Source organism: Vitis riparia, chromosome 10 (assembly GCF_004353265.1).
Source record: "Vitis riparia cultivar Riparia Gloire de Montpellier isolate 1030 chromosome 10, EGFV_Vit.rip_1.0, whole genome shotgun sequence".
NCBI lineage: Eukaryota > Viridiplantae > Streptophyta > Magnoliopsida > Vitales > Vitaceae > Vitis > Vitis riparia.
Genome location: NC_048440.1, coordinates 2172029 through 2194963, shown reverse-complemented (window position 1 = coordinate 2194963; position 22935 = coordinate 2172029). Strand labels below are relative to the sequence as shown.

Here is a 22935-nt window from a genome sequence, read left to right as displayed (position 1 = left end):
GGCAATGCTTTCAGGGTCAGATACCCCCGAAGGAAGTTCAAGTGTGTTGTATTTTAGGGCTTGATGTGAATTAACACATTCAAAAAGAGAAATCAAAATAAAAGAGAAGATAAAGAATTGTGAAAGCTTCTTGGTGTTGAAGAAGACGATAATTTTTTCTTTGGTACTATAAGTAAAGGTTATGCTACCCATATTTCTATATATAAGAAGAGAATCATAGGTTGTCCTAATTAAAATCAAAATATAATTGTTATAACATAAGAATTAGGACTCTAATTAATATTTAATTTTTAATATTTCAAAAAAGATGTTTTGGTTTAATCAAATAATGATAGTATTTAATTTGAGGTTGTACGGTAAAATATGAAAATAATAAGAATTAAAATGAATTAAAAATTATTTTATTTTAAAATTATTTAATCTTTATATAAAAAAGTTAAAATAAATGAAATTATTTTGAAATATTATATAAAAATAATTTAATAATTTTAATTTTTTTTTATTTTCTTTCACTTTTTATTTATTTATTTATTTTTGTTATTTTTTCTCTTTATATTCTCTCACAACCAAATATAGCTTTAAGGTTTTAAATCTCTTTTTGATAGGATTGCAAAGGTATATTTGCAATATATATAAAAGAAATGCTTGAGCTATAAGCACCCCAATTTGCTAATTCAACGTAAGATTTTCCACGAGGATGCAAATGCAAGGATGTAAATGAGGCATAATTGGAGAGAGCTCCCCTATTCCCATAACATTAAGAGATAAATTCCCATTTTTTATTTATAAAATATAAATATTGATTTTTTAAATTAATATAGATTTTTTATTTTAAAAATATTGATTTATAGACTTCTCATAACAGTTAGATAAGTTATCTTTTCGGTTATATTAAAATATGATATTATTCGTTAAAAATATTCTAATGATACTTAGAAAAATTAATGTCTTTTTATTTTCAAAAACAAAAAATAATACTAATATCTATATAAAATACAAGAATTTTTAAAAGATTACATACAAAATTTAATATTGTTTTCAAGTTAATTAAAAAAATTGAGAAATTAAAAATATTTTTTATATAAAATTTCAAAAATTTTAAAAGTAATTCTTAAGACATCACATAACTTTACACTAGAGTTTTTATTTTTAAATATTTTTTTAATGAAAAATCTTAATTTTAAAAATAAAAAACAAGAAATATATCTAAGCAAAAACGAAGTCTAACAAAATCATTAATGTTTGAGTTTTAACAAGGATTTCATTTTAAAAGTTTCAATGTGAAAAGTTAGAATTGACATTTAGTTTTTAAATATATATAATTTTTTAAATATAAAATTATATAGGATATACAATATAATATGGGAAAGTTGTGTTTGGGGAGCTCCATTTGAAGGTTATATGGGAATGAAACCCATAGAAAGTGGAATATGGGCTTTGTCCGTTAATGACCAAACTATTATTTTTTTGTGTACTATATACTGTTTCGGTAAGCTATTCCAAAATTGCCCTTTATTTTTCCCTGTCAACAGCCACTGCGGTCTCCATATCAGCAGCCACTGCGCAATTTTAGAAACACTAAAATGTGAATAATGAAGTTATGAAGTTTGAAACCCACAACGCACCCGACCTGAGAAACATTTAAAACTTGAAGTTATCTCTGTCACTTTATCTCGTTTTGCCCTAACCAGATCTCAGAAAATTTCCATTTTCATAACTCATTCGATAGAGTCGATCTGTTTATTGAGGTCTTAAGCAGGCAATGGATACCCATCTTCCGAAAGTCGACTTCGTCTGATTCTGCCCTAACCCTAGCGTGTCTCTTCACAAGTTAATGACCTAAACCCGATAGGTTTCTTCTGAAAACCTTCAAGGAAGCCAAAGTTGAGGCAGATCTTCGTATTTCTTCATCAAAGGTTGATTTTTTAAAGGTTTCTAGAAACTGAAGTGGAGCTTCCTTAATCAATCACAGGTGAGTTTTCCATTTAAGCATTCGTTTGGGTGTTGAGAACATATTAGGGCTAAAGGTGTTATCATGAGCATCAGAAGAGAAACTAGTTTAATAACAGATTGAGCATCAGAAAAAATTCAGTTTTGGTACTTTATTTTGGTTGTGTTTTTATTTATTTATTTATTTATTTTTACTTTTTGATGGGTATTGTGAGGTTTTCTGTGTCGATTGTTGGTTGGTTTAAGCATTTGAGTATTTCAGATTTTGAGCATTGACTTCTGGGTTGTCTAGTGATTAGGTTTTCATCTCATTTCAAAATTGAATTCGAACTGTTTTTACTGTTTTGAGTATCGATTATACTGGTAGGAGGTGAGCCCATCAACACCTTTTGTCACCACCGACAATAATAAGAAGGCCAATTTTCCTTACATTATTATTATATATCTAAACACATAGAATAATAAGAAAGTTCCCACTTTGGGAATTTTCCAGTGGACCATGGATTAGCATGGTCTTAATTCATAGGTGATGATGAATGGTCTTAATTCATTCTCTAGGGTTTCGTACATGATGTCCAAATATTGTTATACCCTCGAGCTTGTTGTTTATTTGTCACATAGTAGTACTCTTTTGATATTGTGGCCCTTTACAATTCAACCTTCCAGGTATGAATATGAAAGTATTCATGGTAACTCATGCATGGGCTGACCTTTGAATTAGTTCACCTAAAAAAGCCAGGCTGATCAATTGCTAATTCTAAAGATTTGTTGGAGAAAAATATATTTTTGGCCAAAACTTCATATTTTAGATGTTTTCACAAAAATATATTTATGTGTCGGTTGTTGGTTGGTTTAAGCATTTGGGTCTTTCAGATTTTGAGCATTGGCTTCTGGGTTGTCCAGTGATTAGGTTTTCATCTCATTTCAAAATTGAATTTGAGGTGTTTTTACTGTTTTGAGCATCGATTATACTGGTAGGAGGTGAGCAGGAAATCATTATAAAGTAAAGTTTTTGCATACTATGATGTGGAATTTTTTTTCGGGGTCGTGTGTTGGTTGGTTAAGCAATTGGGTCTTTCGAATTTTGAGCATTGATTGTTGGATTGTCCAACGACTTGGATTTTATATCGTTTCATAAGTGAATTTTGAGGTATTTTGCCCATTCTAGATATTAATCATACTTGTAGTAAGTGAGCAGAAAATGAATATAAATTAAAGGTTTTATGTGGTGTGTTGTTGATTTCATTCTAGGGTATTGATTGTTACCTGGTTTAAGCATATGGGTTTTCATATTTTGAGCATTGAAAGTTTTGTTGTCCAATGGCTTTGCTTCCACACTATTTCAGTAGTGAAATTTAATTTTTTTTTTTTTTTTGCTTCTTTGAGTGTTGATTATGATGGTGGTAGGTGAGTAGGAAATAAGTCATTGAGTATAAATCAAAGGTTCTCTCTAATGTATTATTGATTTGTTTTTTTGGTGTCAATTGCTAGCTGATTTATCATTTGGGGATTCCATATTTTGAGCACTGATTGTTGGGTTGTCCAACGATATGGATTTAATATGGTGTCAGAAGTGAATTTTGAGGTGTCTCCTTTTAGTATCGATTATACTGCTGTTCAGTGAGTAGGAAACGAGTATAAATTACTATATTGAAAAAATCATATTAGTTTAAGAGCTTGTGTAATACATGCATAATAAATCTAAATCTAGAAAATGAAATCTTGAATTAGAATTCCCAGGATGGATGAGCTAACATGCTAAATCTTGATATCTAGACCTATAATGAGAGAAGGAATGCAATATTTTATTGGAAAGTTAAATCCATTACAGAATAGGTTTATGGATGTTAATTAAATATGGATGATCAAAACAAACTGTTTTACAAAAATCAGTGATGATCAAACCTCACTTTATCTTCCCAATGCAACAAAACCAAGCAAAGCTATGAATTCAGAATTTCGATTTTCCATAAATAAAATAGGAATCAATGAATGGTATCATTTCAAGTCACACAATTATTGGTAGGCCTATATTGTGTAAGCTCTGCTTGCATTGTAAAGAAGTCTAGATTGAAGAAAAAATTTATAAAGAAAAAAGTATACATACTCACACCCAGATTTTTAATTTCAAGTTTTATTTGTAATGTGCTATTTGGGGTTTTGTTTATTTATTTCATTTGTTTTAGGTGATGAAAATTTGTTACTTTCTGATCTTAAAGCTATCTATATGTCCTAAATATGTAGGTGTCTCGCCATAAAAGAGGCATAAGAAATGGACCAAAGGCTCTGAAAACCGTTCCAGTCATAATCCGGTGCAAGTAAGGGCACTGATTTTTCAGTTATTCAAATAGAAAATTCGACATGTAAATATACTATGAAGACCAATCAACACTGAACTTAATTGAATGTTATCCTCAGGTAGACTGATACCTGACTAAGTGGATATTTGAATTTTTTCCTCTTTTAATATACTAAGGGGTGATTGGTGTAAGCACCAGTTTTGTATTGATTAGAATTATCTAGGAAAAAAACTTGAGCAAAGGTTGTCTCAAATGCCTTGTCTTGTTGCATAAGAAAGAAAGGGACAATTGTTCATTAGTTTCTTTAGTGCCATTTTCCATTTCAGTTCATTATATAAGTTGTGTTGTGTTTTTCCTAAGACTATTGGTCTATTTACTATGTAATAGAATGTGTAAGGCAAGTGGTGCAGTAAATTCTTTCTTAGCTTCATTATCTTGAAATCATTTCTGTCCAAAAATTACGATAAAGTAAATCATTTCAATTAGAGTGAGATAAGGAAACATTAAATATTTAAATATGATTTTTGGACAAGAGGAGGTGTAAATGTAATGTTAGAGCAAGTTGCATGTATCTAAAAATATCCCTAGTATAGTCTTTGCTTTTTAGCTGCCTTGAAAGGAAATAATCCTTGCTTTTTAGCCATTGCTTTTTAACATGAATGATAGACACATAATACATGATCCACCTCTAAAATGATTATCATGTGGTTTTAAAAAGATGCATGAACTTATGCAACTTGGTCTTCTAGTTGGTATTAATCTCATGTGCATGCATAAAGAGTTTTCTGAGTTTTTTGTTGCTTCCTTTTGATTTGTGAAGCATATCATAGTTTTAACACCTTAAAATACAATTTCCACATTCTATGTACGTAAAAGTTGGACAATTTTTTTAGTTTGGGATATGGATGAGAAAATAAGAATTGGTCCACCCCTGACTTAAGTTTTGAGATTTGGTATGCTCCTAAGTATCTCTATTCTGACATGTCATACCTTTTAAATTGAGGAAAATTAGCTTATTAGAAATTTATTTTGAAATTGCCTCTCCCAAGAATGACTCTGCTTCAAGAAATGCACTTGTCTCATATATGAACAAACCATCCCTGTAGCTAAAACTGTTGATTACCAAAATCAAGCTGATCTAGCATTAAAGAAATTCATTTTTGCTAAACAAATCTTGAATTTTTGTTTCTACACAAGAGAAACCAGACTTGAAATTTGCCTCATTTAGGTATTTGGGAGCTTTCCATATGTATTTATGTACTGTTCCTTTACTCTTTGCCCAGTAGGATGAACAGACATACAAACTATAGTTAATAACAACTTAGCTTATTATACAGACCCTTTGGCTTATTTCATCTTATTTCAGTGTCTTAGACATATTTTTTCTCTTCAGTTGCAAGAATACACATTTGAATTTTACTTGCTCTTGTTTCTATTTTCTTTTTGAGCCTTCTCTTCTTGCATGACCTCTCTGGCTTGATATTCACCTTCTCCTTATTAGAGAGGATGCAATGTACTGCACAATTTGGATTTTTATTTTAATTATTCATTCTTTGTCCAGGAGTTATGGCCGAGTCAAGCTACCACACTTTTACTGTTGCAGTGGAGATAGAGAGGGATCAGAGGTAGGGAATTAGTCAGCTTTTTGTCCATGTTTGCTGCAAATGAAGCTAGACATTATGGTCCAAGCAACTGAATCATGAAGTTCCATCGGTTTATATTCCTCTTTAAACATATTGCAAAACTCCTAATTGCAAATTTTATGCTATAATATTAGATCCGATTTTTGAAGCACATATCGTTTGTTGATGTTTTCATAAATTAGTTGATTGGTCTCAATTATTTTCCCATAGAGTTTAAACTATTATAGGTCATTCTTGAAAAGGAAAAACACATTCACTGACAGAAGTTAGTCTTGAAATGTTTTGTTTTTTCACTTTTGATTCTTGATTCTAAGGGCTTGCGGAATTCCCACAGGAATCCAACCATGAAACCTGGACCAACTCAACAAGCTTTCTTTATTAGAATTTCAATTCTCCACATTCTTCAATCCCATGCCCTTCAAGGTAGCAAAGAAAGCTTTTGTATCATATTTGTCTCACAGGTTTAGAGATGTAAAAGGGGTGAGGCATGGTCAAGGAGGACTCCTTGTCTCATCCCTGTTGCCATTCTCCATTTTAGGCTAGATGAGGCGGGGATGGGGAATCTAGGGGACAAGTTCCCCATTCCCCTCTTAGAATTCACATTTAATTTTTTACGTGGACAAATACATTTAATAATATGATTTGACTGGATTCTGGGTGGGGAATATAGGGTCCTAGTCCTCAACCCTGCCTCATTCCGGGTGGATTCCAGTGAAGACCTGATCCTATTGGTTTTTTTTTTTTTTTTTTTTTTTTTTCGGGCATCCTTCCCATTCCAATGAAGGTTACACAACTCAGACCCTACTAACATGTCATTAGCGTAGGTTGTTAGTATTTCCTATTCTGAGAAAGTTACCAAACGAATCTACCAACTTGAAAATGCTCTATCAATTGATTCCACTACCCCTACCCCAATTGCTTGAAACTAGTCACTTGAGCCACAGAAAGGAAAAAAAATGCCCTTTGGAGTATTTGAAAAACACCTCCACAACTCATAACATTTTGTCCATTTCTATACTATTCCATTGGTAATACACCCAACCTTGTTTTGTTTGTTATTACCTTTTTTATTTTTCTTTTCGGCCACATGGGTCCATTCCTTTACCCTACATTGTTTAAATATCTGGAAATTTGAACTAGGGACCTTTTGATCATTGTTACAGGACACGATCTACACCATAGGAGCTAGCTTCTCCATTTCTTTGGTTTGATCATGTTCATATGATTAGAGGGGACTTATAATCAATTTATACATGATTTCATGATATGAATGTTTATCATGAATTTCCCCTTCTGCACTGGAGTTATTATATCATGTCTTGGACTTCCTTCTTTCACAGATGTTGATTTTTTCATATGATTTTCGTACTAATTTTCATGATCCATATATGGTCTGTATGAATTTTCAAGCAATTCTCAAATACAGCTTGAATCAAATGACTAAGAGGTTTTGTTTCTCATTTAAATTAAATTTATTTAAAAAATAAATAAGGAAAAAGATACGCATGGTCGGCTCGTAAGCCATACTTCTCTCTTTCCTCTTGTAATATCCTAGTCAACTATTCAATATGTCCTTAATTTAGAGATTTGCTTTATGTAAACTTTCAATCTTGTCCTCTCATAAATCTGTGTTCCATTTGTCTCTCTACCAAACATGATCTTAGATTCTGAGACTGTTCACCAATCTTATATAGAATATCACATGCCTGCACTATCTATTAGTAAATACAGCTTCAAGTTCATATTGGATACTTACCAAAATATGTTGTAGAGACTATATTATATCTGTGTATACCTAAGAAATTAATTCAACTAGTCTTTGATCCAACTACTTCACTGGTACTGCTATATGAATCCTTTGTTGCCAGCCAACTTCATGTTTGGTTCAACCCTTCACTGTCATGTTTCTGGCCACCCCTACTCGCATGCTTAATTGTCAATAGTTGGACATAATATTTTGAGTGATAGAATCTGCATAGTCAGGGTATATGCTGTAATTTGATTGAGATTTGTTTATATTAGCTTCAGATTCTTTCTTGCTGTTCTTGCTTCTTAAAAATTGTCTTCAATGCTTATTCTGGCCTCCCTTTTCATAGCCCTTGAAACCTGGTTAGCGTAGCAAAGTGTTGGGGGTGGGATCCTGGTAGGTTTCCACTTTAATTTTCAGGAGAGGGCAAAAATGTTACCTATATAAAATGTTTATTTTGTTGTCATACTTATTTCCAAACATAAGTGACTTTAACTTCTTCTTGTTCAAACATACCAGAAAGCCCTATGTTATTTACAATAAACATTAATCTTCTTAGCTTATTCATTATGTACTATATCCAAGCTTTTAAATTCCTCCCCTGTCCCTTTTTCTCTTCCCATTCTCAGCTTCTCCTTGTTGGACTACAGATATATACGGACTTTTTGAAGAAACCAACTTTCTAGCATTCATAGATTACTTGGGAACTATTTTTGAGGTATTCTTTTTTTCCTATGCTCCTTCTTCTTTCTTCTCTGTGTGTCTGTCTTTGTCTCTCTCTCATTTTCTTGCAAAAACATCATGCAAATGTAGAGAAAACCCATAATTATTGTGATGTTTCTGCAATCAACTTTTCTTCCTAACTGTGCAACTATTATCATCTGTTATGTTCACTAAGACAGTAACTTATTTGTTTATAGTCACCCCATTAATCACTCACTATTTACCACATATTTTTGCTTTGTCTTTGTCCACTAAAATTGCTTTCAATTTCTTACCTTGAAAGGATGAGGTGATTGAATATTAACTCTATGAACGAATTTGATGCATTATACAAATTGATTTCGAAAAAAACTATAATATGAGATTTATTGAAATCTTTGTGAAGATACGATGGACTTTTCACTTTTGAATCAAGGTCCATGTATAAACACATTAGGCCTAGGTATACACCTACAAAGTTAAGATAGAAAGTTATGTACATGAGAGTGAGAGTGGGAGTCATAAAGTAATTGCATCAAAAGAATGTCCCTCTTCGATATGTGGGATCATTTAACTATTAATGTCTTGTCCCTGGTAAAAGGTTCTTTTCAATAACTGTTATAAGATGTAATTATGTTTATAGGATGATGAGGAATGGAAGTGGAAAGAAACATAGAAAATCGGTTGGAGATAAGGACATGGGAAAGGTGGGTAGGGAGGAAGCCACCATTCATATTCCTCAAGCAACTTCATGGCATTAGATTATGGATACATGTATATATTAGGGATTTGAATATAGAAAGGGGCCCTTCAATCCATGCTTCCTCGTTTCCTCTATGTCTTTTGTGTCACTAAGAAAAAAATCTTAGACGTTCGATTACCATCACATGGCCCGAGGATGACCCCTTTATGACCTTTCTCTCTACTATCTCTTCTCCTTTTTCATTCATCATTATATTCATGCATAATCCTTATTTACTTTTGTTGTCATTTTTTTTGTAACAAGTTTCTATTTAATTAAGGTGATGGAAGAGGACATGTTATGCTACATTCATGAAGGCAGTAAGCTAGTTAAATGTGTTGGAGGGTCTGTTCAATATCAGGGTGGTCGTACCGAATCGATGGTTGTTAGTCGGCATATGTCACATAGTGATTTCGTTTCAAAACTGTGTGATGCACTGCACTTTGACTAGAATTCTATCAAATTAGAATTCATGGTCAAGTTTGAGCCATCATGTCTACTACCATTGCATGATGATGCAGCCCTACTTAAGATGTTTCGATTCAACCAAATGTTTTGTCACGTCTATGTCTCATCATCAAGTGAAGTTGTTGAAGGCTGTAGAGCACCGAATAGGTACTGATAGCCTTCCCAACATCACATCCACTATGTCTATTAACTTTTCTTCAAATATATGTAGATGGATGAATATTTTTTTTTTTGTTTTTTTTCCTTTGTAGTGCCCCTTCTCCTATTGTTGGTTCGAATTCCGCACACCTACTTTCATCCGGTGGCGATCTGCCAATTAATATCTACAATGGCTCTCTTACAATTGAGTCATATGGGTTCTCCCATAGATGTGTGGAAGCAAATATACTCGAACGTGACTCAAGGAGGTTTGAAAATTCCATTATGGGTAGTGGACATACCTTCCCCAATGCTGCTGAGTTCCGTGATGCCGTTTATTTGATGTCAATTACTGGTAGATTCCGTTATCGCTTCAAGAGGAATATTACAAAACACATGACAGTTGTTTGCGTAGTTACTGAATGTCCTTGGAAAGTACAGCTCGTGCAGTTGGGGATTCGAACATCGTTTAAGTTCACACTTTTCATAACCACCATACTCATAGTTTGGAAAATGTTGCCGCATGCCAACCTTTAGTGAGATCTAATCGGGCTTCATTGCTTATTGATGATGTCATCCGTCCACTCCCGATTACCAACCCTACCAAATTTGTAAGGACTTTCAAAGGCAACATGGGATGCAATTGACGTATCTTCAAGCATCGAATATCAAGGAGAAGGCAAATGAGCGCATTTATGGAGAACCCAAATATTATTACAAATTGTTGCCTTGGATGTGTGAGAAAATGGTTGCAACAAATCCGGGAGGCATTGTTGAGTTGGGGCATTCAAGTGATGGACATTTTGAGCAAATCTTTGTTGCTAATTCGGTATCTATCCAAGGGTTTGCAATGGGGTGTCGGCCAATCATAGCTATTGAATCCGCCCATATGAGTGGGCCATATAGGGGTGCGTTATTTTCAGCGACCGCATACGATGTTAATGACGCCATGTTCCCCTTAGCCTTTGGCATGATGAGCTCAGAAAATTATGATGATTGGTTTTGGTTTTTGCAAAATTTGAAAAAGGTTGTTGGAGATAAGGAAGTTGTTATTATCTCGGATAGACATCCCGCTCTCCTTCGTAGTGTTCCTGAAGTGTTTGGGCTTGAAAACCATGCCTACTGTTACCGTCACTTGAAGGAAAATTTCAGCTCTTTCTTGAGCAAACATAACACAAGAGGGAACAAAGGTAAAGAAAATGCACTCCAATTCCTTGATAGTATTGCCTATGCAAGGTTAGAGCACGATTACAATGTTTCCATGTTTGAACTACGGAAATACAATGACGCTTTGGCCAAATGGGTTGAAGAAAATGAACCCGAACATTGGGCTATGTCCAAATTCCCAAAACAAAGATGGGATAAAATGACCACAAACCTTGCTGAGTCGTTTAATGCTTAGCTAAGGAATGAAAGACATCACTCCATTTGTACATTTCTAATGGAGCATATGGCTAAGTTAGGTTCTATGCTTGTCAAACATAAATAAGAATCAAATAATTGGAAAGGATGTATAGGGCCAAAAATTGAAGAAAAAGTGCAGCAGAAAATTGCCAAGGGTGAGGTGTATCCGGTCACTCCTTTCATGAACGGAATATTTGGGGTTTCTATCGGAACCACCTTCTTGAATGTGGACATTATGAAGTGTACTTGCACATGTAGGGGTTGGGAAATGTTGGGCATCCCTTGTGAACATGCGGCGCCGTTATTCTTTCCATCGGTCAGAATGTTGTTGATTTTGTTCAAGATTGGTACAAATTCCCAATGTAAGAGTTGATTTACTCGGGCTCCTTCTCCGGTATAGAGACCCATGACATGCCAATGGTCGCTAATGATGGTTTGGTTCGATCTATCACCGGTGAAGTTTTCCTCTCTCTTAACCCTCCCCATACCAAGCGGCCTCTCGAAAGACCAAGAAAGAAGCACATTGAGTCCCAATTTCAAGATAAACGGACTGTCTATTGCTCAAGATGTCATACTTCCGGGCACAACAGGAAAACGTGCAAGAACCCTTTGTCTTAAGTGCAATGCTATCACATTCTTCCCTGACTAAAACTATGTTCCATTGTATATCCATTACATGTTTTGAACACTCTTCTAAAGGTTGTTACCAACCAAGAACACATATGTAACACTTATCATTGGTGTGTAGTAATGGGTAATATTACATCAAGATTGTTATCATAATTCCTTTTGCTTAATTTCTTAGTAGGCTAATCTTGTTGAAAACCATATAGTGGTGTACTTTTTAATTCCAATTTATGGTATATTGTAAATATCAAGCTCCCATTTATTAAGAACTGTGTTGTACAATACTTGAACAAATGTTATCGTTGTACTAAACAAGCTTATACAGGTTGTAAATCAAAATCCATCATTCACAGACATAGGGACAACAAAGGTACATATTGGAAAACTGTCATTCGCATGACATTTCTTGCTACTATCCCAATATATGGTAAAATATGACTATGCTTCTGTTGAGTCTAATCAGCCTCTTCCTATACATATTTGCTATCGAATGTGCATACTCTTCATGTTTATTGTCTTTTGATGCATCATCAACTATGACCATGTCTTGTATAGTATGTTTCATAACCTTAAATTGATAGTAATGGAGTGCCCTTTCCTGCTTGTATTAGACCTCCATAGGCTTTCCAACCACTTCTGCAGGCAGTTTCCATCTATGATACCATTGCAAGAGAAAGACTTCCTTCACAGAGCTTGAAGAACTTCTTTGTTGTCTTGTCATCTACATTTTGTATAAATCCATCTAGGTGTTACTCTTTTCATTTTGATTTTTTTTTTTTTTGTCTTTTTTAATTATAGAAACATGTTGATGAATCTGTGTTTTTAACGGTATTTCAATCCAAATAGGGCCTGAAATTTGTCGGCCAATGGTAGGAAAATTTGGGTCATTGTTAAAGGCATTGTACTAAATTTCCATATTCAGTCCCATCTCTGAATGGGGGTTTGAGCTTCACCTTCAAGTTTGAACCTAAATGAAAAATCTTATCTCTAATTGGTAGTTTATTGGAAATTATGAATATACCCCTTTAACTACTCTCACAAGTCTTATTATTTTCATGGGTTTTGTTCTTCGAATACCTTTTTCTCACCACATACATTACTCTAGCACATAACAAATTAGTCAACATGCTCTTAAATAACCACATAGATTAATGTAGCACAAAAAAAGTGTTAACATTCTCTTCTATCTGGCTTGGTTTTTTAAGATAATCAATATGTTCCTCAAAGTTTGCTTCTTCTAACCCATTTGATTGATTAATTTCATCTATAATTAATCAATTGACCCTACTAGGCTTTGGTTATGCTGACTTATGTACTGTTACCACCTTCCTTAGTTTATCCTGCTCTACTCTTCCCAAACATTGACATATTCTAATATTTAATTTTAGCCTCAACAATATCAGCATAGGGGAAATAAAGAAGATCAACCATCAGGTTCCCTAATTGAATCTTCAAATTTGAAATAAATTATTCAACTTCATTCCAACCTTCTAAATAAGGATCTTCACCTTACATTCCCAAACTAATGAGGTATAAGGGTACTTTTAGAAATACCGCATTTATGCGGATTGAGAATATGACCTAAGCCTCATAAGATCAATTGATGTAGCCCCTTCTTGAAAAGTATGACATACTTCTTCAAAATCCTTTATGTGAGTGTAAGGATTCTCATTCTCCATTCCATGGAATTGAGGAAGAAGTGGCACCAAATAAGGACGGATGATCATTTGCTCACTAGGAGGAACAATGCATGATGGTGCACTCATTCTCGGTGGATGCATATGGTCCCTCATAGATCGATACAAATGGAAATTTTCTTCATTTGGACCATGTTGACTTAGTTGATCTTCACCTTGAGGTTCCATTGTATTTGTAGCAGTTCCAATATTCAGCACTTGAGTAGATGAATTAGTTCTTTCCAACCTTCTCTTAGAATTTCGTTCCCAATGGAGCATACAAGGGTTCACCTACACAGCAACAAAAGAAAACCAAAACACAACAAAAAAAACAAAAGAGGAAAAAAAAAAAAGAAAAATGAAATCTGGAAGAAAATTAAGATGAAAGTGGAGAATTGGTAAAGAGAACTTCACCAATCTTGTGATGTGGATCACAAGAGTTAATCCTCACCAAAGAAAATGCCTCAATCACCTTGGCACCATCCCCGGCAACGGCGCCATTTTTGATCGCTCATATTTTGTCGTTTATTGGATCAAAACAAAATTTATAACCTAATTCACTATTCTATAGCAATTTGTACCCGATCAAAAAGTGGTTTTAGTACAAACTACCGTAGTATAGTGGTATTTAGGTATCGTCCACAAGGATGGATTATTCTCGGTAATTAAGGCTTGAACGAGATGATAAGAAATGATGGTGATCAAGTGAAATTTGCTTGAAATTGCATGATAAATTCTCAAGATAGCAATGTATTCAAATTGAATTGAAAATGAAGTGTAAAAGAGAAGAAAATTTATAAGATGTAAGATTCTCGGAGTTAGGATTTTCTACAGAGCAATTTCCATGGTGAATAGGTGTTAAGATCTAATTTTCATCAAGTTAGATTGAAAACCTAAATTTTCATCTAAACGATTTTTGATTTAGCTTTAGATCTAGATCTAATTTCTCTTAAAATTAGGTAATCTAATCCAAGAGATCAATTTGAATCATAAATTCAATTCATCTTAAACTATCTTCCAATGATTCACACAATGCAACTATTCAATTTCATCAAATCTAGCATTAAGAATTTGATGAATCTACCTAGCTTGCATTGTAGTAATCATTCAAGACAATTTGAAGAGAAAAATCCCCAAATTTCAATTAATCAATCAATTGGATCTAATTACCTTTACAATTCGGGCTCAATTCTCTAATTCACCATAGATCTTGCCTCTAGATCCTCCCTCCTCCGAGAAAAACGAGATTTAGCCACTCATGCTTGGAGATTTGATCTCACAAGACATGTTTGGCTACCGAGAAAATAAGAGAAACTGAAGGAAAATGGAAAATTATATAGAGAGAAGAAGAATGAAAATTACTACAATTAGAAAATGTATCAAAAAGTTCTTAAATGAGTTAATCCCGTTTCTATTTATAGGCCAAGGTAAAAAGGACACTTGGCAACATTTTAGAGGTCTTCTAGATGCTTCTTCATCAAGGAATCTGGAGAGAATGCATTTTCGCACTAACCCTAGCAATCTCGCATGATGGTGCGAAGTGGAGAATCCAAAAGCTTCAATTTCATTCTTCTGGAGCGTTTCGCATGACTGTGCGAAAATTTCGCATGGTCATGCGAAATCACTTCCTCAAAATTTCCTTTTATGCTGCAGCCACCTCCTTTCTGTCTCATTTCGCATGACTGTGCGAAAATTTCGCATGGTCATGCGAAACCGAAAATTATGCTATTCCGGCTCCTCTTTACAACTTCTCTCATTTCTTCATGTTTAATCCATCTCCACCACCTTCAATTAAGCTTCAAAGCTTGGTTCAAGTGCATTCCCTCTTCCTCATGACCACATTATGTACCCTCCTCCATTCATTTTCCATTTGTCACTCCATGCTTCAAAAATCACCTTAAAATATCTCCAAAACTCAACAAAAACCATTAGTATCACTTGCAAGGGTAGTAATGTATTACTTGGGCAAATTAGGCATAATTACTACTCAAAAGGTGTAAAACACATGAAAGTTAGTATCTAAAATATGTGGTTTTTGAGTAGTAATCAAGGGGTAACAGGATAAGTGTTGTATCGAGACATTTGTCTGAGGCAATTGATAAAGCATTCCATGCTCATGGCATGCTCAGGCGATTGGAGGTCTCAAAATTCGGGCATGTGCAACCCCAAATTGTGCAACAACTAAATGGGTAGATTACTTTAACTGTTATTATTTTACGTATCATTAAATATGCGGTACTGATGTATTTGTCTTTTATGCTTGATGTATGCATATGATTGGTGTAATGCAATTAGTGGTGTAGATATGATTGTGGCATGTTCGCAATCAAGTACATGGAACATTGGAACGGGGCAACACTAGCACATTCAATCGCGGAGGTAAGTGCAACCAAGACTTTAGAAATTGGTTTATTTGAATTTTTACCAAACCGGCCTATGATTTTGGTGTGTGTTGTGCATGACAAGATGCATCTATATCGATTGAGGCTGGTCGTTACTTTGGTTACTAATGCGGCAAACAATGCTAGAGATAAGGTCTTGAAGGCATGTCGAATTTGATTAATAGAGGCCACCTTAGACAAGCAAGGTCAATGATGGAACTGTACTTGCATGAAAGTGGGGCTGGTGGTGTCGGCAGTGCATAATCAGAAGGTGGCACCCTCTATTTTTTTTTTTTTTTCTGTTGTTTGTTTCTCTGGAAAATTTATATTTGAGGGAATTACCTTTCCAATAAAAAATATTCAGGTATAAAAGTAAACTTTTTCCTGGAAGCACAATTAAATACATATGAACTAAGCCAATAGATTAGTGTCCTTACGAGTTTTGACAAGAGAAGACACACACTAGAATGAATACCCTGTGAAGTATTTTATTTATTATTTTTTTTTCTGTGATAAGTACCTTGTCAAGTGATTTTGATAGTTTATTACTGAAAACTTTATACCAGAATTATATCTGCTGAAACATATAAAGGCTTATTGTTTGAATATTTGAGCATGTAGGCTTTATCAGTGAAAATTTAATGGTGCAGAATCTAGATGTGGTTTGTAAGCTGGGAAAGCACTGAAAAAAAAAAAGAACAAGAAAAGACCAAGGTTCTCCTCATTAATGCGATCTCACTTGCACATGCCAGTTGTAAGTTCTCATTTCTTAGATAGTTTGGATCTTTATGTTAAAGTTGTTAGTGAAAGAGCTACCATCATACTATTGACTTCCTTTTTTGTTGTGTTGTGAATTTCATTAGGTGCTTCTATTTTCTGCTACTTTCAACGATACAGATAAAAATTACGTTACAAGAAAAGCTTCCTACCATCAAATGTTTGTAAAGAAATAAGAACTATCCTTGCAGGCTGTGAAACAGTGTAAGGTGAAATGCCCTGATGAACTCTCCAAGATGGTTGTGATTAAAGACAATTTTTGAGGACATAAGTTGGGGCAAACAATTATTTCTGTCAGTACGAAAAATAGTGCAGGAATGTTACACAAAGCACTTGTGGATTTTTGAGTAATTTTTTATTCCCTGTACTGATAATGAATTTCCATTATGGTAATTGCTTCGAATTTGTCTGTGAAGGTGAATTTGGACGTCAACTATGATATGCTGCTTAAATATGGGACACAGGCAGAGCCTGACTATGAGGTGTACTTGCATAGAAATGGGAGGGCATGACGTTTTGGCCGCAGAGGGTATGTTCTTGATGTCATGCTTATGCTGTTGTTACTTTATGCTTGACGTAATACTTCCTCTATTGAAATTTAATTATTATGCCTCTTTGTTTGTTGTTGATCCCATGATTCGTTGTTGTTTCAAATATGGGAAATCAATAATGTAGTTTGATTCTCCTGTTGCCAATCATTTGAAGATCAGATTCTAAATTGTTGTATTCCCCCACCAAAAAAAAAAGAAAAAAAAGTCGAGCATTCTAACGGATTTGTCTTACATGATTCTACAGGAGCTGTTTTTAATTGGTTGTGCAGTGAGAAAGACAACATCCTGATCTTAAAAATTGAAAATCATTTTGGGGTTCAGATAGTAGAGGTCAAGTCTCCTTTATGATTGATTTGGTTGAGCATGAATTTATATAGGATAGTAGAAAATTTTCATACATATTTTGGAAATCATCCGGAGTACTACATGTTTGACCAAACCGAGCCATGATTTTGGTGTGTTGTGCAGGACAAGATGCATCTATATCGATTGAGGCTGGTCGTTACCTTGGTTACTAGTGCCGCAAACAATGCTAGAGAGAAGGTCATGAAAGCATGTCAAATGTGATTAATAGAGGCCACCTACAACATGGAAGGTCACTGATGGGACCTTACTTGCATGAGAGTGGAGCTGGTGGTGCCGGCAGTCCATAATCAGAAGGTGGAGCCGTCTATGTTATTGCGATGCTCAAATCAGTTTTAGGTTACACTATTATATCTACTACATTTTCTGTGTTTTAGATAAAACTACTTCTTAGCTTCATGTCACCTTCTTTTCCCTTCTTTTTATTCTCATCATTATTGGTATTATTATTATTATTATCATTATTATTTCTTATTGCAGGGACAATTGGAAAACAAGATGGTTGACAACCATAAAGACACCACGACGAAGACAGGAGCAATGTCACACTTCGGAATCGTGGCTGCTGGAGAAAGGGATGTGATCATAAGACATTCTCATCATGACTCAGACTTTATAATATAACTATTCCTATTTTGATTTTTGTTTGTAAATTTAGGCATGCCCAATACCGGAGCCCTCTCAAAACTATAGAGATACATCATAATTGGTTTTTTGGTTTACCATTTTTACTTTGGGCACCCATTGCATACTTCCGATATATTTGGGTTGTGTCCCTCCTTTTATTAGGTGTTTTTAGATTAATTTACCACTAACTATAATGTATATGAAATTTTGGTTGAGTTAAAGAGGTTACTCCATGACCTCTTTGCAGATGCGTAGTTCTAAGAGATCCATGTAATATGAGAAACTATTGCCTAGGTTGAAGAAATTGCTTTCTATTATGCCTACTATTTGGCCAAGGTAATTCTGCTATATGAGAGGTGAAGCTGGAATTTGTAAGTAAGATTTTGATTCTTTATTTTTATGTTGTTTGTCAAGTTTTTCCAGTTATTTTAATTTATTCAATACCATCAGTGGGAAACTCGTAGTGATTTGTCATTTATAGCAATGTTAGACTAAGGAAGTGTCATTGGTTTACTACTTTGATAGTCCACTTTCAAAATTTTTGTGAAAAAACGACACTGAAAATTTTTTTTTTATCAACTAATGCATTAAAGTGCCAAACTAATAGTGATCAATAAAAATATTTTTTAGGGCAGGATAAAAGTTTCAGTTAAAAGCAATATAGAGTTGGGGTCACATTTAGTATCATTATGCAGAACAATATGGATTAAGTTGTTTCTATCCTTATAAATGAATTTTAGTCTTCTAAACCAGTTTAGTTTATGTAGTTAATTTTTATGATTCTTGAATATTTGACTCTTGCAGGCATGCCATTATAAATTATTTGAAGTCCTCTATGTGTGTTGGGGTAGGGGTGGTTGGAGGGTTTGTTGGATGCTGCTTTGTTATTAGTTATTGTTGTAATTTAATGCTACTTGTTTGGATGCTTATAATCTTCAACACATTTGCACATCCCTTTATAAGCTCATATATGAAAATCAATTTTTTCCCCCCCAGCCTAGGCTAAGGGGCTCCCTCATTCAGTGTTATATAAAATGAAATTGTACTAACCAAACATATCATCTCTATCTCGGCTTAATTCAAGGTGAATAACTAAACCTCATTTATTTTTTGATAAGTTGTGGTTCATTAATGAAGGTTTTCTTGCATATAGAACCTACAATGATCCAGAGTCATTTGATGTATTTAGTTGCATGGTTGGATTGGTGAAGAGCTAGATGTCCTCATTCTTAATTACCAAGTAGGATATTTAGAAGACAGTTTTTAGAAGACAGGTTCTGTTTTCGAGTTTCCTTTTTGAGCTGTAAGTGTTTTAGCCTTTTTTCCTTTTGTCTTATCTATTGACAACTTCAACAGATGTGGAAAGTTTCTTCTTGTTGCATGGAACTGTAGACGTCCTACTTGCACAACGATATCATTCTCTTAATGTTGGTGATGTTTGGAAGGGGAGCACCACTTATATAGGAAAGTTGAGGTATGTGTACACGTTATATGAGGTGGTTGTTTCTCACTCATAATGTTGGCCCCACTTTAGGAACTCAAATATTTAGAAAATGGGTCCATTCATTTCAGATTTAAGTTGACCTGGACCTTCCTTAACACAAATCTGGACCTTTTCAAGTGGTGCCACAACCTCAAAAATCCACCATCATATGTTGTATCTATGTCAAAAAATGTCTTTCATGATTCACCATTAGTAATGTCAAATATATTGTTAGGATTTTGAAGGGTTGGATTTTGTAATATTTTGCAATTCCAGGACTATGAAATTTGGGTGATTTTTATGGTCAAGTTCAAAGAAGCTCTTGATATCAATTTTTTTTTAAACATATAAGATTTTGAAGATTGACTCCAATTTGAGCAAAACTGTTGGATTCCTCATGACTGAGGGTCTGCTTAACTTGAAATTTGTACTAAAACAATAGGCTGCAGTTTTGAAGGCTCTCTCCTAAAATTAAGCTGAATCCAAATGCTTTTTTTAGAAAAAAAAAATATCTATTTTTGTTTTCAAATATTTTGTTGGCCTCAAACTTTCAAAAATGGGATGATTGATTGTGAAACGGGCTGGTTAATCCAACTTCGAAACTCAGCCTCAATCAATTGGCATCCACTCAATGGATTGAGGTTTATATCAATTGATAGAGGCAGTGAGTATTGATGAGTAACTTTTATATAAATGCGTAATATGCATAAAAGCACTTACACATTGCACTAGATGATGTCTTTTAATGTTTTGGTACTCTAAAATTCCAATTTTTTTTTTTTATTGTTTAACTCTTAAGAGCATAGAAATTGGGAAAAATTGTGAAATATAACAAAACCATAGAATCTGAAACTTAATGAAAACATGTGTATGGCAAAAACAATAAAATTAGAAACCTGTCTAGCCCACCAGGTTTTTGAGTCATGGGCTTGATTGTTTATGTGGATTTGACAGAGGCTATTGTATCCCAGAACATTGTTAGACTTTTGTTTTACATAGAGGAAGCACTTGTGTGTGGGTTGGGCAGGAGTGAGGGGGGGGGGGGGGGGGGGGGGGGGAGGGGAGCAGAACACTTGATAAATAAATTTTTGGACCTGGGTTTAGTAGTTTCTGTAATGTTCTGTATCCTAAACTCTCAGAGCAAGCATCAAATTTTAAAGCTTTTACTACATTCTTTACCTCAGGTTCGATTTTTTTTGGGTTTCTTGATCATGATAGTTCAGCTCCATTTTTTAACTTTGAACCTTGGCTCTCAATAAGTGAAGCATGAGATTTATTGCTTTAATTTTTTTTTTTTTTGGTTTCTCATTGTGCTAATCCCCTTTTGCAGTTCCACTTTCTTTGTTGAGAGACTTATTGCCTTTGCATGTGTTGAATGAATATTATTCTCAGGAAGGTAGTTTCTTTACAAATCATAGGATCCTCTATGTTCTTAAATATGGATCATATTTGTTAGTCAAAAGGTTTAAGTAACATATTATGGGTTTCCCCCCTTTTTTTTTTGTTTTCATCTTCTGTGCCATTTTTTGGCTTAAAAAGAGAGGATTGATGCCAGGTTTGACTTTCTCAAATGAGCTTATTTCTAGAGATGAGGGCCTTCACTGCAATTTTGCTTGCCTTTGTACAGGTGGTGTTTTCTTAATCAATATTTAAATTTCATGTTAGATGATTGGAACTAGAATAGTAATCATAATTTACCTATGTTGCTCTTTTTTTTCATTTGAAATCATGGGTTCAGTTTTAGTTCATCCAAAAATTGGAAAATAAAAAATTTTGAAAATTGAGATCATTGTTGTTGTTAACAGTTTATTACAGAAGCAGCTACCCTGGCAAAAGGTTCATCACATTGTCCATGAAGCAATGAAAATTGAAACCCAGTTCGTTTGTGAAGCCCTACCTTGTGCATTGATTGGCATGAACGCAACACTCATGAGCCAGTACATAAAATTTGTCGCTAACCGCCTTTTGGTATATTTCCATTTTGCTGGTTTCAGATTTTTTAGCCAGATTGTTTTGGTAGATTTATTCGCTTAAACTATTTTGTTTTTCTTTTCTCAAGGTTGCCCTTGGGTATGAGAGGAAATACAACGTGGAAAATCCATTTGATTGGATGGAGTTTATTTCTTTGCAATGAGTATTAATGAGTGCATGTCTTGGATTTTGATTTTATGTTGTTGAGTTCTATTAAAATGCTATTTATTTCAGAAACATGTACATCTGGGAGGTCTTGTTTACTAGGTTTTGGACTCAAAAATGGGTTTTTAATCCTTCAATAATAAGAGACATTCCACATGCTCAACCAGGCTGTGCTTCCACTAGAGGGTGCTTCTTTTGACACCTCTCATGCTTTACATCATGATAATTTTAAACTATCTGATTTGGAGTTTTCCACCATTTTTATTTTTTACACATTTGAGTAAAACTGTTCAGTCTTATCATCCTAACCTTAATTAATAGATGCCTTCTTCTAGGACCCTCAAATATTAATTTTTATCTTCTGTTCATGTATGTACAAAACAAGTTGCTCAAAGCTAGATCTTGTAATTATCCCATTAGTTAAATTTTTCATACGGGGATGTGCAAGATGGAATCTGGAACTATAGGATGAAAGTGATGGTTAGAAGCTCATTTCCTTGAGTTTGAGGACATGTTGGAAGTGGATTCCTTTAAGAAAAAGATCAAAATTCCTTCTCTTATTTAACTTATCATGCTTTGACTTTTCAGCCTATGTGTTTTTTTTATGACTTTTGCTCCAAGCCCTAGTTGCCGGATAACCATTACTTTTTCTTCCACTTTCTACTTGGCTTGATTTCCTTGATTTTTGTCCTATTTGTTTGATTGAGCAAGGGTAATGTAAACTTCTTTCAGAGAAGAGTGGGTGATTATCAAAAGGCATCTATAATGTCAAGCCTAGATGGTGGAAAGAATTATGTCTTTAAGATAGATGAGGACTTTTAGTCATCAGTTCATCAAACCCTCAAGTATATTGAATGGATGCTGAAGTTGGGCATCAAAATTTTGTTACTATTCTTTGTGGTAACATCTGCTTACACTGAACTTTGTTTTCACCTGTCTTCATCCCCTACCTACCCTAACCACCTTACTTTTTTAAGGGCACTGTCCCACAATGTAAAGAATAGTGGGCAAAAATCTGAAAAGAAAGGGTTGGGATTGTAGTTGAGTGTTTGGGCTTTGGTGGTGGGCACTATGAGAAAGATGGGGGAAAGAAAAACCTAAAAGATTGGATGATGATTTATGGTTTGAACTTTGAAGAGGTTGCTCACTTTATTTCCTCGCAGGAAAAGAACTTGTTTCATGGCTTGTCATACAATTATATACATTTTTTTTCCCCTTTT

The 22935-nt window shown here is 34.2% G+C and overlaps 2 long non-coding RNA genes across 6 annotated transcripts; both read left to right on the top strand.

Moving 5' to 3' along the window:
- The first annotated feature begins 1680 nt into the window (after positions 1-1680).
- Positions 1681-17929, top strand: LOC117923899. 5 transcript variants are annotated; one of them, XR_004652692.1, is made up of 11 exons: positions 1681-1972; positions 5812-5963; positions 8291-8358; positions 12047-12091; positions 15693-15776; positions 15864-16049; positions 16429-16532; positions 16642-16764; positions 16972-17084; positions 17351-17436; positions 17575-17929. It is a non-coding gene; the product is annotated as an uncharacterized LOC117923899 (long non-coding RNA). The 5 variants fall into 5 exon arrangements; XR_004652694.1 differs by lacking the exon at positions 12047-12091; XR_004652693.1 differs by lacking the exon at positions 12047-12091 and having other exon boundaries at positions 15527-15776; positions 16642-16759.
- Positions 17930-21386: 3457 nt separating this feature from the next.
- LOC117923901 lies at positions 21387-21748 on the top strand. Its single transcript, XR_004652696.1, has 2 exons — positions 21387-21547; positions 21639-21748. It is a non-coding gene; the product is annotated as an uncharacterized LOC117923901 (long non-coding RNA).
- The last annotated feature ends 1187 nt before the right edge of the window (positions 21749-22935 follow it).